Source organism: Polypterus senegalus, chromosome 2 (genome assembly GCF_016835505.1).
Source record: "Polypterus senegalus isolate Bchr_013 chromosome 2, ASM1683550v1, whole genome shotgun sequence".
In the NCBI taxonomy this organism is placed as follows: Eukaryota; Metazoa; Chordata; class Cladistia; order Polypteriformes; family Polypteridae; genus Polypterus; species Polypterus senegalus.
Window position 1 is genome coordinate 298,450,334 of NC_053155.1, and position 13,729 is coordinate 298,464,062.

At 37.7% G+C, this 13,729-nt stretch overlaps 1 protein-coding gene across 1 annotated transcript in view; it reads left to right on the forward strand.

The window, feature by feature from the left end:
• LOC120524020 (FRAS1-related extracellular matrix protein 2-like) overlaps positions 1-13,729 on the forward strand; it is a 352,114-nt gene that overhangs the window by 306,075 nt on the left and 32,310 nt on the right. The gene's annotated exons all lie outside the window — the stretch shown is intronic.

Here is a 13,729-nt window from a genome sequence, read left to right on the forward strand (position 1 = left end):
CCATAGGACTACAAATTGTAGAAACCCTTTTGTCAGAAATTCCAGCTGTGAGTCGTCTTGGGTAAGAGTTGCCAAGAGCTTTGCAAACCTAGATTTGGGCAGTTTATCCCATTCTTCCTGGCTTCCTCTTAATCTCCATTAGACTGGATGTAATGAATCTGTAAACTGCCATCTTCAGGTCGCTCCACAGGTGTTCTATGGGGTTTAAGTTTGTGTTTTGGCTGGGTCACTCAAGGAAGTTGAAGACTTGTCCCCAAACCACTCCTTGGCTGTGTGCTTTAGGTCATTGTCATGCTGAAAGGTGAACTGTCATCCCAGTCATCTGAAAATCTCCTTTTTCCTTCCACCTAGGAGCCCCCAACACACAATGATGCTGCCTCCAGCATGCTTCAGTGAGTGGATGGTATTAGGCAGATGATGAGCCATGCCTTGTCTTCACCAGGGCAAAGTGTTTGGAGTTCTGACCAAACAGTTCAATTATCATCTCAATAAGCCAGAGTCCTTTAAAAGCAAAGTTGACAAACTCAGAGTGGTCTGTCATATGCCTTTTACTCAAGAGTGACTTCTGTCAAGTCATTACTGTAAACACCTGATTGATGGAGTGCTTCTGAGAAGGTTTTCCTTCCGACAGGTTCTCCCATTTCAGAAGACGACTTCTGAAGTTCTGATAGAGTTACCATTGGGTCCTTATTCACCTCACTGGTCATGACCCTTCTTGTCCAGTTACTCAGTTTAACCAGATGGCCAACTCTAAGAAGAGTCCTGGTAGTTCCAAACGTCTTCCATTACACAATTATTTGAGGCCCCAGTGCTTCTGGGAACACCAAAAGCTTTAGAATGTCTTTTGTACCTTTCCCCTCGTCTGTGCCTCATCATAGTTTGATCACGAAGGTCTAGAGAGAGATCCTTGAACTTGGTTTTTGTCCTGACATGCGGTGTGAATTGTGGGAACTTAAATACATACAGTAACTACAAGTGTGCCCTTCTAAACGATGCCCAATCAATTCAGTTTTCCATAGTTTGACTCCAGTCAGATTCTTGAGACATCCCAAGGAGAATTAAAGCAAACAGGATTCACCTGAGCAAATATGGAGGGTCTAAATACATATATGAAAGTAAGATTTCTGTTTTTCATTTTTAATAAATTTGTAAACATTTCTGTCCTCATTTTCTTATTATGGGTTATTGAGTCAATTAATATGCAAAAATAGCAAATTTATCCTTATAAAATTAAATGTACAACTGATAAAGTGTACACAAAGTGAAGGGGTCTGAATACTTTCTCAATCCACTGTATGCAGCAGGATATTTTCCTGTGTCTCCATCTTTTCTAAAACACACATTATTTAGGGCGTTTAAAATGGTTGGTTCTATCAGCAGATGGTACTTGACTCTAGTCAGATGCCCCCACTCAAATGATCAGTGGCCTCCCTTGAGTCTCGAGTTAGACAGATATTTTATACAATATGTATGTAATTAAAAAGGAAGGTAGGAGCGAGTACAGTTTTGGAATTTGGACAGTAAGCAAGCAATACACGTTACCTGCTATGTAATAAGATTACACTGTAAATTTAGGCTTACAAAGAGATAATAATAATAATAGTAATGATAATAATAATAAAAATAAAATAATAATTATTATTATTATTATTGTGCCTTCAGAGAACTCGTTGATCTTTTTGAGTTTAAGTTCATACAACCCACACACATGAAAATAAAAAGCTGATTTTTAGTGCTGAACTTGTGTCATGCCAGTGTGTTAAACCCATAGGATTCTCCAACAGGTGTGTCATACTCTTTCCCCAGTAACCGTGAACATCCTTATCCAAAGTACACTTCAAAGGAATTACAGTATGACCAGAGCAATTTTATTTCTTGACGGAAGGGATTATTTAGCGAGAGCGAGGTGCAGCTCTTAAGTGCATTCCACTCCTTGACCCTTTCACATTGACAGTGCTTCCCACACAAGAGCCTGTGTTATGCCAACAAAAGAAACATGTTACATTTCTTGGAAGGTTGAGCACGTCCTTTAAGAAGGAGAATTGCTGTTTTCTTAAAAACAATATACAATGACTCTACAATCCTGAGTCTGTTATTCTGGTTAAATAAAATTATTGCAGGGCTAGAGTGAAAAAATACTAAATCTTAGATCTTACTGCAGGTCCTGTGTTATGAGATAATATGGCACTCATCACTAAGGTACAGTGAAGTTAAAAGTTTGTAAAGCTGAACAGAACATACCCTATAAGGATACATATATACAGTATGTGATACAACCAGTATAAAGCACTCTCATATAATTTTTCATGTCTAAAATTAAAGCAATCATTCAAGGTGAAAACATTTTAATAGCACCCTGGTTGAGCACTGGGGTCTCGGGTTTCATTCCAGGACTGCTCACTTTTCTTTTTCTTAAACTGATCATTTTTTTTTATTAGGACTTGACACAACTTCAGCCAGGGAATCATTTATATGATATTATTTCTAATAATAATAGATAATAATAGATAATAGATAATAATGATTATCATTTCTAGTGAGGGCTTTCCTAGTAAGTGTTCTAAATAGTTAAAATTACAATCACTTATTTTGTGTTATATGCAAGTATTTTTTAAATAAGTTATTAAAACAAAACTGAATGCCATTATGAACAATGCTGCACATCCTCTCTCTGACACACTAACACACTAACACACAGAGGACTTTCAGCAGAAGTGTGCGAAGAAACACTACAGGGGCTCCTTTATACCTAACAGTAATACACTTGTGTAATGCTTCCCTGGGACTGGGACAGCCAAGTCAGAAGTTTTCTTTCCTTTAAATGTTCTTGCTTTATAGTCATTCTGGTGTGTGCTCAGACCAAAGTGTGTGTATGCAGCTTGGTTTGGTCAGTTAAAACTCCAGCACCAATCATTTAAGGCGTTCTCCACAGCCACGTCAGTGAGGTAAAGACTGCAGATAGTTCATAATGTTCTTTTTAAACTGTTCTTTTTCTGCTTTCTTCTTACTTATCTTCTGTTTTGAACTTCACACCCTACTAAGCTGTTATTTTCTTAGTTGACTACATTTGCTGACTTACTTGTCTTTCTTTCTATTACCCTAGGTATATTGATTGTGTCATATATAATTAAGCTGAATTAGATTTAAATTACATTAAAATGAATCTGCGGTCCGGACAGATTGCACACATATACAGAGCAGTTCTGGATTTAGTATTGGCATGTATTTATTCTCGCCGCACACAGCATATTGAGGCTACTATGCTGTAGTTAGAATGGGAACAGTGAACAGAGTGTGACATGCCATACTGCCATTAAGACGTTTAGTGTTTTAGCATGTTGGCAAATATATGACGTGCCACTGCAACCACCCCTCTCACTTTTTAAAACCTCACAGGTGTTGGGTTGGCTGCCCTTTCTCGACCTACCTGACTGAAGACACCACCCTACTCAATATTTTCATCTTTTCTGCTGACTTGATTGTTGTATCTGTAAAGAAAACACATTTTGTTAGTCCCGGCAACAGGGCTCTGTCCTCGGCCCTCTGCTCTTCTGTTACTACATGCTTCCACTTGGCCATTATTATTCATAACTTTGGACTGGGTTATCAGTTTTATGCAGATGATAATAAACTCTATTTCAATGTTAAAAATTAAATTTCATCAGAGGTTTGTCAGCTCACAACTTGCCTCAGTGAAATAAATAATAATAATAATATTAATACTAGGTGGCTTTGCCCCCTGCTTACTTTGCTCGCCAACCCCCTGGCCGGCGCTACACACTAGCCTCTTTGCGATTCTGCTGCTCGCGTATGGGGGTGCGAATGTACAATTTAAACAGATTTTTATTTTCATGGGAATTGTTACATATTGATCACCGCAACGTATAACTACCCATGATTGAATTTAGTTTCTTTCTCTCTATTAAATAAAGCGACTTATTCGAATGTTTGACTCTGAGATTTTTTAATTGTCTTTGCAAAAGCTATTCTAACCGGAAACTGTTAACGTTTTAATATGAATGGCATGTCAAGATCTACTTTGTTGCCTGATGTTATCTGCGGAAGATGTACTACATTACCTTTCTTGGATACATCCTTCTTTCTACAGTAATTTGTAAGATCAGACATTATTAAAATGTCTTTGTGATATTGTAAGTTATTGTTTTCATCTTCCGCATGATCACCACCACTTGTTTCAGCATAATCTATTGATACGCATTTAACCAACTTGACATGTAACCAATCAACATTTTTGGAAGCATTTAACCAATTTGATGTGTAACCAATCGACATTTTTGGCTTTAATTCATTTGTCTTCCTCGTTTCTCTGTGCTAGGATTGTCTGTGTACTCATTTTTTATGTTGATAACCCTTCATGATGAAATTCTTCAATAACATTTGGACATAATGCATCTTCTTTAATTGGGAACTTAAAGTGAGGAAAATGTTAAAACGTATAAGAGCTGAGAGCACAGGAAGTGTGTCTGACAAAAGCTTTCACACGAATGAGAGTTGAGAGGACCGTGGTCTTGTTTGAAAATGTTTGAGAGGAGGGCGTGACTTGAAAAAATTTGTTTTATATAATAGACAGAAATGTATTTATATAGTGCCTTTTTCCAGATGGAGCAGAAAAACTCTTTGAAATTAAATTACAGCAAAACTGAACTAAAGTGCAATTTAAGAATATGAGCTCCTTGTCAGTCAATCTTGACGGTGATCTCATCAGACCTTCTTCTGATGCAAGGAATCTTGCTGTTATTTTTGATTCCTCCCTTTCTTATTCCTCCCACATAAACCACATTAAGAAATTTTCTTACTTTCATCTTCATAACATATCCCGTGTTTGCTTATCCCTCTCCTTTCCTAATGCTGAGAAACTTGTCCATGCTGTTATCAGATCCTGTGTCGATTATTGTAACTCCCTGCTGGCAGTTGTCCCTTCTAATCTTCTATCACAGCTCCAGTTGATTTAAGACTCTGCTACAAGGGACCTTACATGAACCAGCAACAGCAAGCACATAACACCCATCCTGCTTCACCTCCACTGGCTCCCTGTGTCTTATAGGACTGAATATAAAATTCTATTATTAACTTACAAAGCTTTAAATGGCCTCACATGGCACTACATCAGTGACCTTCTCTGTCACTCTGCTCCTGTTCGCCCACTAAGGTCCTCTGATTCTAGCCATCTTCTTGTGCCTCACACTAACCTGCACTTCATGGGTGACAGCAGGGTCTTTAGCTGTATAGCGCCCAGATCTTGGAATGACCTCCCGAAATTAATGAGATCAGCTGACTCCATTCATTCTTTTAAAAAACAACTGAAAACTCATCTGTTCAAGAAGGCATCTAACTTCACCTGACATTCTGACGCTTCTTTCAGTTTACCTTTCTGTCCAGATGCTCAGGATCATTTCTGTATATCAAATGATCAAAATATCAAATGATATCAAATATCAGGTGTTTATTTTAGTATTGAATTTAGTATCTTACTCTGATTATTGTCTTTTATTCTATTAATTGCTTTGTATAACCTGTGTTTATCTGTTTAGTGTTATATGTAGAAAATAATTGTATCCAATATTGCATATACCCTGCTGTTCTTTCTGAGACTCTGTGAAGCGCCTTGAGCATGGGAGTGGCTCTATATAAATAAAATTTATAATAATAATAATGATAATAATAATAATTATTATTATTATTATTATTATTATTATTATTATTATTATTATCTTGTATTTCCACTCATGTTAATTGTGGCTCTTACTGATGGAAACACTGCAGTACTGAATCCAAGGGATCACAAACCCAATTCTGTAATTAAGTTATGAAAAAAATGTCTGTAGCAAATAATTCTGAATTTTAAAAATCAAAATGTTTTTTTAAAAATGCATAATCATTTTTGCTTAATTTTAAAAAGTGACAAATAAACAAAGTTAGGTCATAAGCAATGTATATAACGTGACAGCATTCCAGAGAACAGGGAGAGCCTACCAGGCAACCCCATTTAATTTGTGAACTTAAATAAACAAGTGGACAATGAAACTTCATAAAACTTGAACAGAAATTTACATTTTTGGCTTTGTTTTAATGCCTCTTAAGTCACTCTTTACAACACTGCTTCAGGTCAGTAACTGGGAACTCCATCCTTGAAAGCTTGGGTCCAAGAAATGACATCTCCTTCCAGGGTTTGAAATTCTTCGATTAGTGTTTAACGATTTGATGTTTAATGATTCTGTATTTTTGATCTCCCACACCATTTCCTGACTACAATTCTTTTTTCCACGTCCTGAGCTGATTTGAATGGTCATTCATCTTTCGGGTTTGCTTAAAAGGTGCTGCCACAAAGAAGCACAACTCTCTACACGTACATTAATCAATTAGTTAGCTGCTATGCCGCTGTTCAGTCAATCAGGTCTGTGATCCCTTGCAATGTTTCTTTGAAGAACATAAGTTCCATTCATCTCTTATCATTTTTACTGCACGATTTAAATTTGTATCCTTCATACTGTAGCAACTTAATAAAGAAAGGGTATCCAGCCCTAAAAAGGTCTGCTAAAAAATACCCTAAAGATTAACCTGCTAACCTATGTGAATCTAGAAAATGGCTGCTAATCATGTAGATAGAGAAGGGAGAGCTGTTGAGGGTAAGAACTCACCATCAGTTAAACATTAGCCTGTGTCAATGTTTACTGTCACCAACCCACACCAGATCACCTTCAGGTATTCAGTCAACCTGTCACAATATCCCTGTATGATGGAAGAACAATAGTGTTAATGGAGGAAAGCCATCCTAACACAGGAAGACTTGGAGACTGTCCTGACAGTGGTGCAAGCAGGGATCTCACCCCAGAGAGGGAAATTAGTCTGTCATAATAGCACACACACACGCACAAAGAAAACACAAACATATTCAGAGATGGCAATCAACCTTCATATAAAAACTGAGACAATCTGTAAGCTCCACAGAGATATCCCATCCCAACTCCAAACCTGAGCATTGCACTCACAGTAATTCTAAGTAATTCTAACATTCTGTATAGTCTTTATAGCTTTGCCACCCTTTGGATTATCACACTGTTTGAATAAAACCTTAGTGTTGTTTCTACACATTCACATAAATAGTCAATCAACCAAGCAGAGCCAGTTTGCCACTCCACAGAACCCGGGCAGTTTCTGCATCTGCTTATCCCAACGCTTGTTAAAAGCAGTTACTAATTAACAATGGCAGACAGCGTCGACTTCAATAAATAAGTCAGCTATTCACAGTGAGTAGAGCAGCACAGATGAGGATTAGAATCAAATGAGACAAAAATATTACATTAAACTTAAGTAATGGCTATTTGTTGTGTTTGTTAAAAAGGAATTAAAAGTATTTTTCACAGCAGGATTTTGACATGGACTAATAAGGCATTTGTGCTTTGAGCTTACTATACTCAGCCAGGGGTATAACCTTTGAAAGCTTTCAAGGCCATTTCATTAACTCTACTTCCTATCAGGCAAAAGTTGAAGAGATTCCTACAGTTATTTTCACTTTAGTGTTTTGTAAAAGAAATTAACACAGAATGAGTTGGACAGTATATTCCCAGGGGGGTGGCCGTTCATGTGCCCTTGTTTTCAGAGGCGTAAGGGCTGACCTTGGCCCGTTCTCACCTCCAGCACGCCAGTCCTTCTCTCTCCCTGCCAGCTGACTTCTTGTTCTCCTGAATTGACTGCTAATCTGCAGTAAGGCCGCAATAAGTGCAAAATATCACTTTTTTGCTGAGCTAATATTCTTCATATAGAAGAACAAATAGACTTTAGACCACCAGGGTACACTAATAAAAATGATCATTTTTCATTTTATTACGCTTGGACTAATGAATCTAAATTTGAAAAGCCAGGCATCCAATTTCCAAAAAACTAACATTAACAAAGTTGATTACCACTTTCTAAAATAAAGGATGTTAAGGATAGAGCTGTCAGGCAAGAGAACAAGAGGAAGACCTAAGAGAAGGTTTATGGATGTGGTGAGAGAGGACATGCAGGTGATGGGTGTAATAGAACAAGATGAAGAGGACAGGAAGATATGGAAGAAGATGATCCGCAGTGGCAACCTCTAATGGGAGCAGCCGAAAGAAGAAGAAGAAGTTTTGGAATTACTTCTGGTGTTACTAACACAGAAATGACAGATTCATATCGAACAAGACATCACTGACATTTGGTAATAATAGTCACAGGATGGTACATGAAAACATAACCCAACCTTAATGTAAATGTCATTAGGATTTTAATAATCAATCTTAATAAAAGGTCAAGTGTCTTGTGTCTGTGTATATTTGTATCTGTTTGTCCATCTAAGGCTATATCTCTAGTGCTAATATTTGTGATGTGTTGTAATGAAAAATGCAATGCATTTTATTACTACATGCTTTACAAAATACATTCCTATAGATAGTGTACTGCAGACATTACTGCTGAAAACATCCAACAGAGAAAAACTGCAGGACGGACAGGAATCAGGTTATCCACCTTAATAAAATAACAAGTGTCTGTGTGTGTGTGTGTGTGTGTGTATTTGTATCTATGTGTCAGTATTGTTGCTAGGGTTAGAAAGAAAAATATAAAAATACGCAAGACACGAAGAAGGAGGGGCAAAAAATCAAAAATGATAATAAAAATTCCAAATAAGGGTCTAAAACAGGGGTCTCCGACCTTGGTTGGCATTTCAGAGGGTTTGACAAAAATGAAAGGCTGCATCGCGGTTTGCCAAAATTGAGTGAGGTGTGTTGTCAGACTTTATCGTGGTGTGATCGGCGTTTTGTAGTGTGCCACCATTTGTAGGTCCTTTATTATTAAGTGCTCCTGTCCTATGATGTGAAAAGAATCAAGCATTGTGGGTGCAATTGTCATCTGTGAATGCGCAGCAGACATGCACAATCTCGCAGGTTTCTTGTTGCACCCATCAGTAAAGATGAGTAATGTTGGACTTTGGACCAAGAAATGATCCACAGAGAAGGGGGAGGTCAAGTATTGATTTATATGGAAGCCCCTGTAGTAGTACCTCTTCCCTGAAGAAGGGGGGCTGAGATGCACCAAAAGCTTGCATATTGTAATCTGTTAAGTTAGCCAATAGCAGGATATATTTAGCTTGACATCTCTGTGCAAGCCCTGATTGACATTTTTGCTGGGAGGGGAGGGCACAAGGGGGACTGAATTGGATGAAACACCTACTGCTTACACTCAGTCCATCTCTCGTGCTGGTGGTCCTGACAGTACTACCCCAATTTTAACTGTACGGTTCATCTGTTTTTTAAGTGAAGTACAGGTGACAAAGCTTGTCGTCTCTATTTCATTGCTTAGCAGCATGTCGGCACCTGTTGCTTCACGGGGTCTCCAATCCAACAAACTCCTCGATTGTTGATCGTGTATTATTTCCTCGTGGTGCTTGATGCCTCACGGGATACCCCGATTAGTCAGATGAGTGTCTAAGCTTCACAGGGGACACAGTTACAAGATTATTGAGATTTATGAAATTAAATTATTCTGTTTATATTTAAATTTTATGTACTGAGATAAAAGCTTATTTTTTTAGTTCAATTTGTTCACCCAGAGTATTTGTATGTGGTTCAATTTGTGGATGAAAAATGATAGATAGATAGATAGATAGATAGATAGATAGATAGATAGATAGATAGATAGATAGATAGATAGATAGATAGATAGATAGATAGATAGATAGATAGATATTACTTTTGTGGTGGGTGCAAACATAAATGAAACATTTTCTAGGGGTGCAGATCAAGAAACGGTTCATAACCACAGGTCTAAAAATTATGAAAATTGGTCTTGTCAAACTGTTCTGTTGTCTGATGTTAGACGCAGGTAACAGCAGCATGGTAGTGGCTTTCTTGCACCCGCTCAGGCCACATGAACAGGTTTATAGCTGTAATACTAGTGATTGATAACTTTGCATGGTGGGCAGTGGATGAGTGAAAATAACTATACATCAACGAGAAATCTGGGAATTCAAAGCACCGACACAACTAGGCTACAGTCGCCAAGCCATGCCATGCAGTAGCAGCCATTGACACATTTTCCCAGTAAAACACTTCAACTATAAGGGTGATTGGCTCAATGAGCAAGACTGAGAGGAAGCAGCAAAAATGGGTAGCTCTATCCAAAAATGAAAATGCTGCTAGGAAGGAAAAGAATTGAGTGCGTATTATTATATCACACCAAATGGGCAAGTCATGTATCAAATAAAAAAATATGAGGTCTGCGTTAATTACTTAGATTTCAACTCATCGGCCAGTTAGTAATAAAACAATAGCATATTGTTAATAACATATCTATATATATAATTCACTAAGGCAGGACAACCATGGAAAGCACGCCGGAAGGGCGTGGATTCACTAAGCCACCGACAAGTAAGACATCTATGGCGCACGCAGAAGGAGCCACGCCCACCAACTCCTGGCACCTCCGAGCCACGTTGACTATTCATAGAGGCATGTTTCTCGTGGAGGTGAATCGCCATATGCAGTGTGTAAAACGGTTTGCGAGGGGTATCCCATGGGATCCTTAAAACAATCCTTTACAACTGAGCTTAAAACACAAAGAAGTAAGCAGTCTTTAAAAACCGAGTTTTCGCTTACGACACACAATCGCGTGCACCATAGCAAACTGTTTTACACGCTGCATACAGCAATTCGCATCCGCGACAAACATGCGTCTTCCTAGATGCTCCTGCAGGAACACGGAAAGTCTACGTGAGTCACAGGTGCATCTGGACTGTGCAAAGACGACAACGACTCAAGTGACAAGTTGGAGGTGGGCACATGAGCGATGACGGTCCTCCAGTTTTCAGTCACGGACGATTATGTGTTGGTTTGTTCCATGCATTGTTACAATGTTGCTTTTCTTGCTGATTTATTACATTACCAATTTTTGAAATGTTAATTTTCTCCCTGTGCTTAAAAATCATTAAAAAACCGGCCTGATTATGTGGCATATGGTACGCCACGGGTTGGCTAGTTAGTAATAAAGCAATAACAAATTGATATTACAGTTGAATAGTTATTTTGTTATTCTGTTATTATTAGAGAATGTCATTAAAGAATGGTACTGACCAAATTAAAGGCTGTGCTGACAATAGCCTTGCAGTGATGTAAACTTCAATGTGCCATAAAACGATAACAAGAACAGAGCTCAGCCCGCCTTCTTGTGATTATCACTGCCTCGACTTTCGAGGATGTCTTTCCATTTGATTCATGAGATCGGCAGCAGCCTAGGGGGTACAACAGAAGGGTTTTTTAGTTTCATGGCATTGCTCCCTGATGTAGGAGTACTCCATGTTTTCACCAGTTGCTGAACTGGTGCTTTTCACAGAAGCTCTTGCACGGGACTACTGTTGTAAGAATCATGATGTTTCAGTCTGAAGGAGTATCTATAGACATTGAAGGGGTTCAGTAAGAATTTACTGAAATAAAATAAAATAAATCAAACACTCCAGGCATTGATCAGTCTGAAGCAAGAGTTTATTGCTAGACAGACAGAAATGGCGTATACCCTGCTAGGGTCCTGCTGCAGCTCCTAAGATGTGTGTGTTCTCATTGCTTTCAGCAGGCTGCTTTTATAAGTTCATGCAAATGTCATCATTTATCTCTTGTCAAGTGTCATTTCTTTGAAAGAACAAAATGATCTTAAAAACTAACAGAAAGGCTAATTCTGAAAGAAACTGCATAGGCAGCTTTGCTAGTACAAACCACAGAAAGAACCTGTCATTGGTGGAATTGTGTCAAATTTCCTTTCTGCAGAGGAAAAGAGAGAGCATTATTGCATAACGCTACTTCATGTCCCGGAGGAGAATTACGATATCATATGCCCATAAGAACAGCTGTGTGACAAAAGAAAAATGAAAAAATCTGTTTATGCGAAATTTACCCTGAACAACTTTCCAACTGTGCCTCCATGTTCGTGATGAACTCATTTTAAAATAATAGTCTCAATCTACTGTACTAATTCCTTTCATAATTTTAAACACTTCTTTTAATCTTTCCTCATAACTCATCCCCTGTAGCCCTGGAATCAGCCTAGTCGCTCTTCCTTTTCTAGCACTGCTATGTCCTTTTTGTAGCCTGGAGACCAAAACTGCACCCAGTACTCCAGATGAGGCCTCACCAGTGTGTTATATAATCTGACATTCTGTTAGCCTTCTTAATGGCTTCTGAGCACTGTCTGGCAGTTAATTATATCGAGTCTACTATGACTAAATCCTTCATATAAGGTGTATTTTCATTAAATTGCAAAAGTTTATGTGTTTATTACATCCCCAGCAAAGTTCTGGTACCATTTAGTGAGGCATTGTCTATGTATCAATCAAGAATACCCTTTTCCTACTGTTACTCAGCTATTAACCACAATGTGAGTTTTACAGAATTTCAAAACTCCCGTAGCTAACCCTGTTTTGTTTGGTTTCCTGATCTGATATGTTACTGGCTGTTTAACCAATCAAATGAAGCAAATGTTTGCTGTCACCTAATAGCAGATAACTCTTTGACTTTTAGCACTGTTGCCAGACAGCCAGATCTGTTTAGATTAGAAATTGCTAAATTGCATTTCACTATCAATTTTGACTTTAATCTCAAAATAGACCTTTTTTTCTTCATTGTGTCCCCATTTTTTTTCTTGCGTGTGACCCAAATATGCTTCCTTAGTATCCATATTCATCACAGACTGTAGATATATTTGGTTAATACCTTTGTTGGGTTAGTAACTGTATTGTGTGTTTAATGTTACACGTGTTGGGAGAGGACATCACAGCAATGTTTCTGCCTATTTGTGTTTTGCGGTTTGTTGTTTTTTGTACAGTCATTTCACTGAAACACTTCTGTTGTAGATGTCATTTTACTCGTACTTGTCTACTGTTTAGGTAAGTGAAGTTGAAATGGATTCCACCGACCCTGGAGGTGACTTGAGTCTTGGCTGTCCAAGGGAAAGCACTTAAACCCAGGATACCAGATCTGCAACATTTACAACATAATTTACTAAAACAGAATTTTAAAAGTGTGCTTTGTTAGATGGAGGTGTTGGACTGGTTGTTATCTGTCAGAAAGCTGCAGCTGGTGTATTTGTTTAATCACAGGGCTTCTGTAAAAAGCTATATTTCCTCCTGAGGACAAATTATCTATCTATCTAGCTATCTATCTATCTATCTATCTACCTATCTATCTATCTATCTATCTATCTATTATATAGTGCCTTTCGCATCCTATTATCTATCTATCTATCTATCTATCTATCTATCTATTATATAGTGCCTTTCTAGCTATCTATCTATCTATCTATCTATCTATCTATCTATCTATCTATCTATCTATCTATCTATTATATATCTATCTATCTTTCTTTCACATCTATCTATCTATATAGTCTATCTATCTATCTATCTATCTATCTATCTATTATATAGTGCCTTTCGCATCTATCTATCTATCTATCTATCTATCTATCTATCTATCTATCTATTATATAGTGCCTTTCGCATCTATCTATCTATATCGCACCTTTCACATCTATCTAGCTATCTATCTATCTATTATATAGTGCCTTTCGCATCTATCTATCTATCTATCTATCTATCTATCTATCTATCTATCTGTTTATCTATCTATCTGTTTCACTTGAGGCAATTGTTTTATTTTGGAAATAATTGATGGGATTGGTGATTTTGGATTTGCTAGTTTTG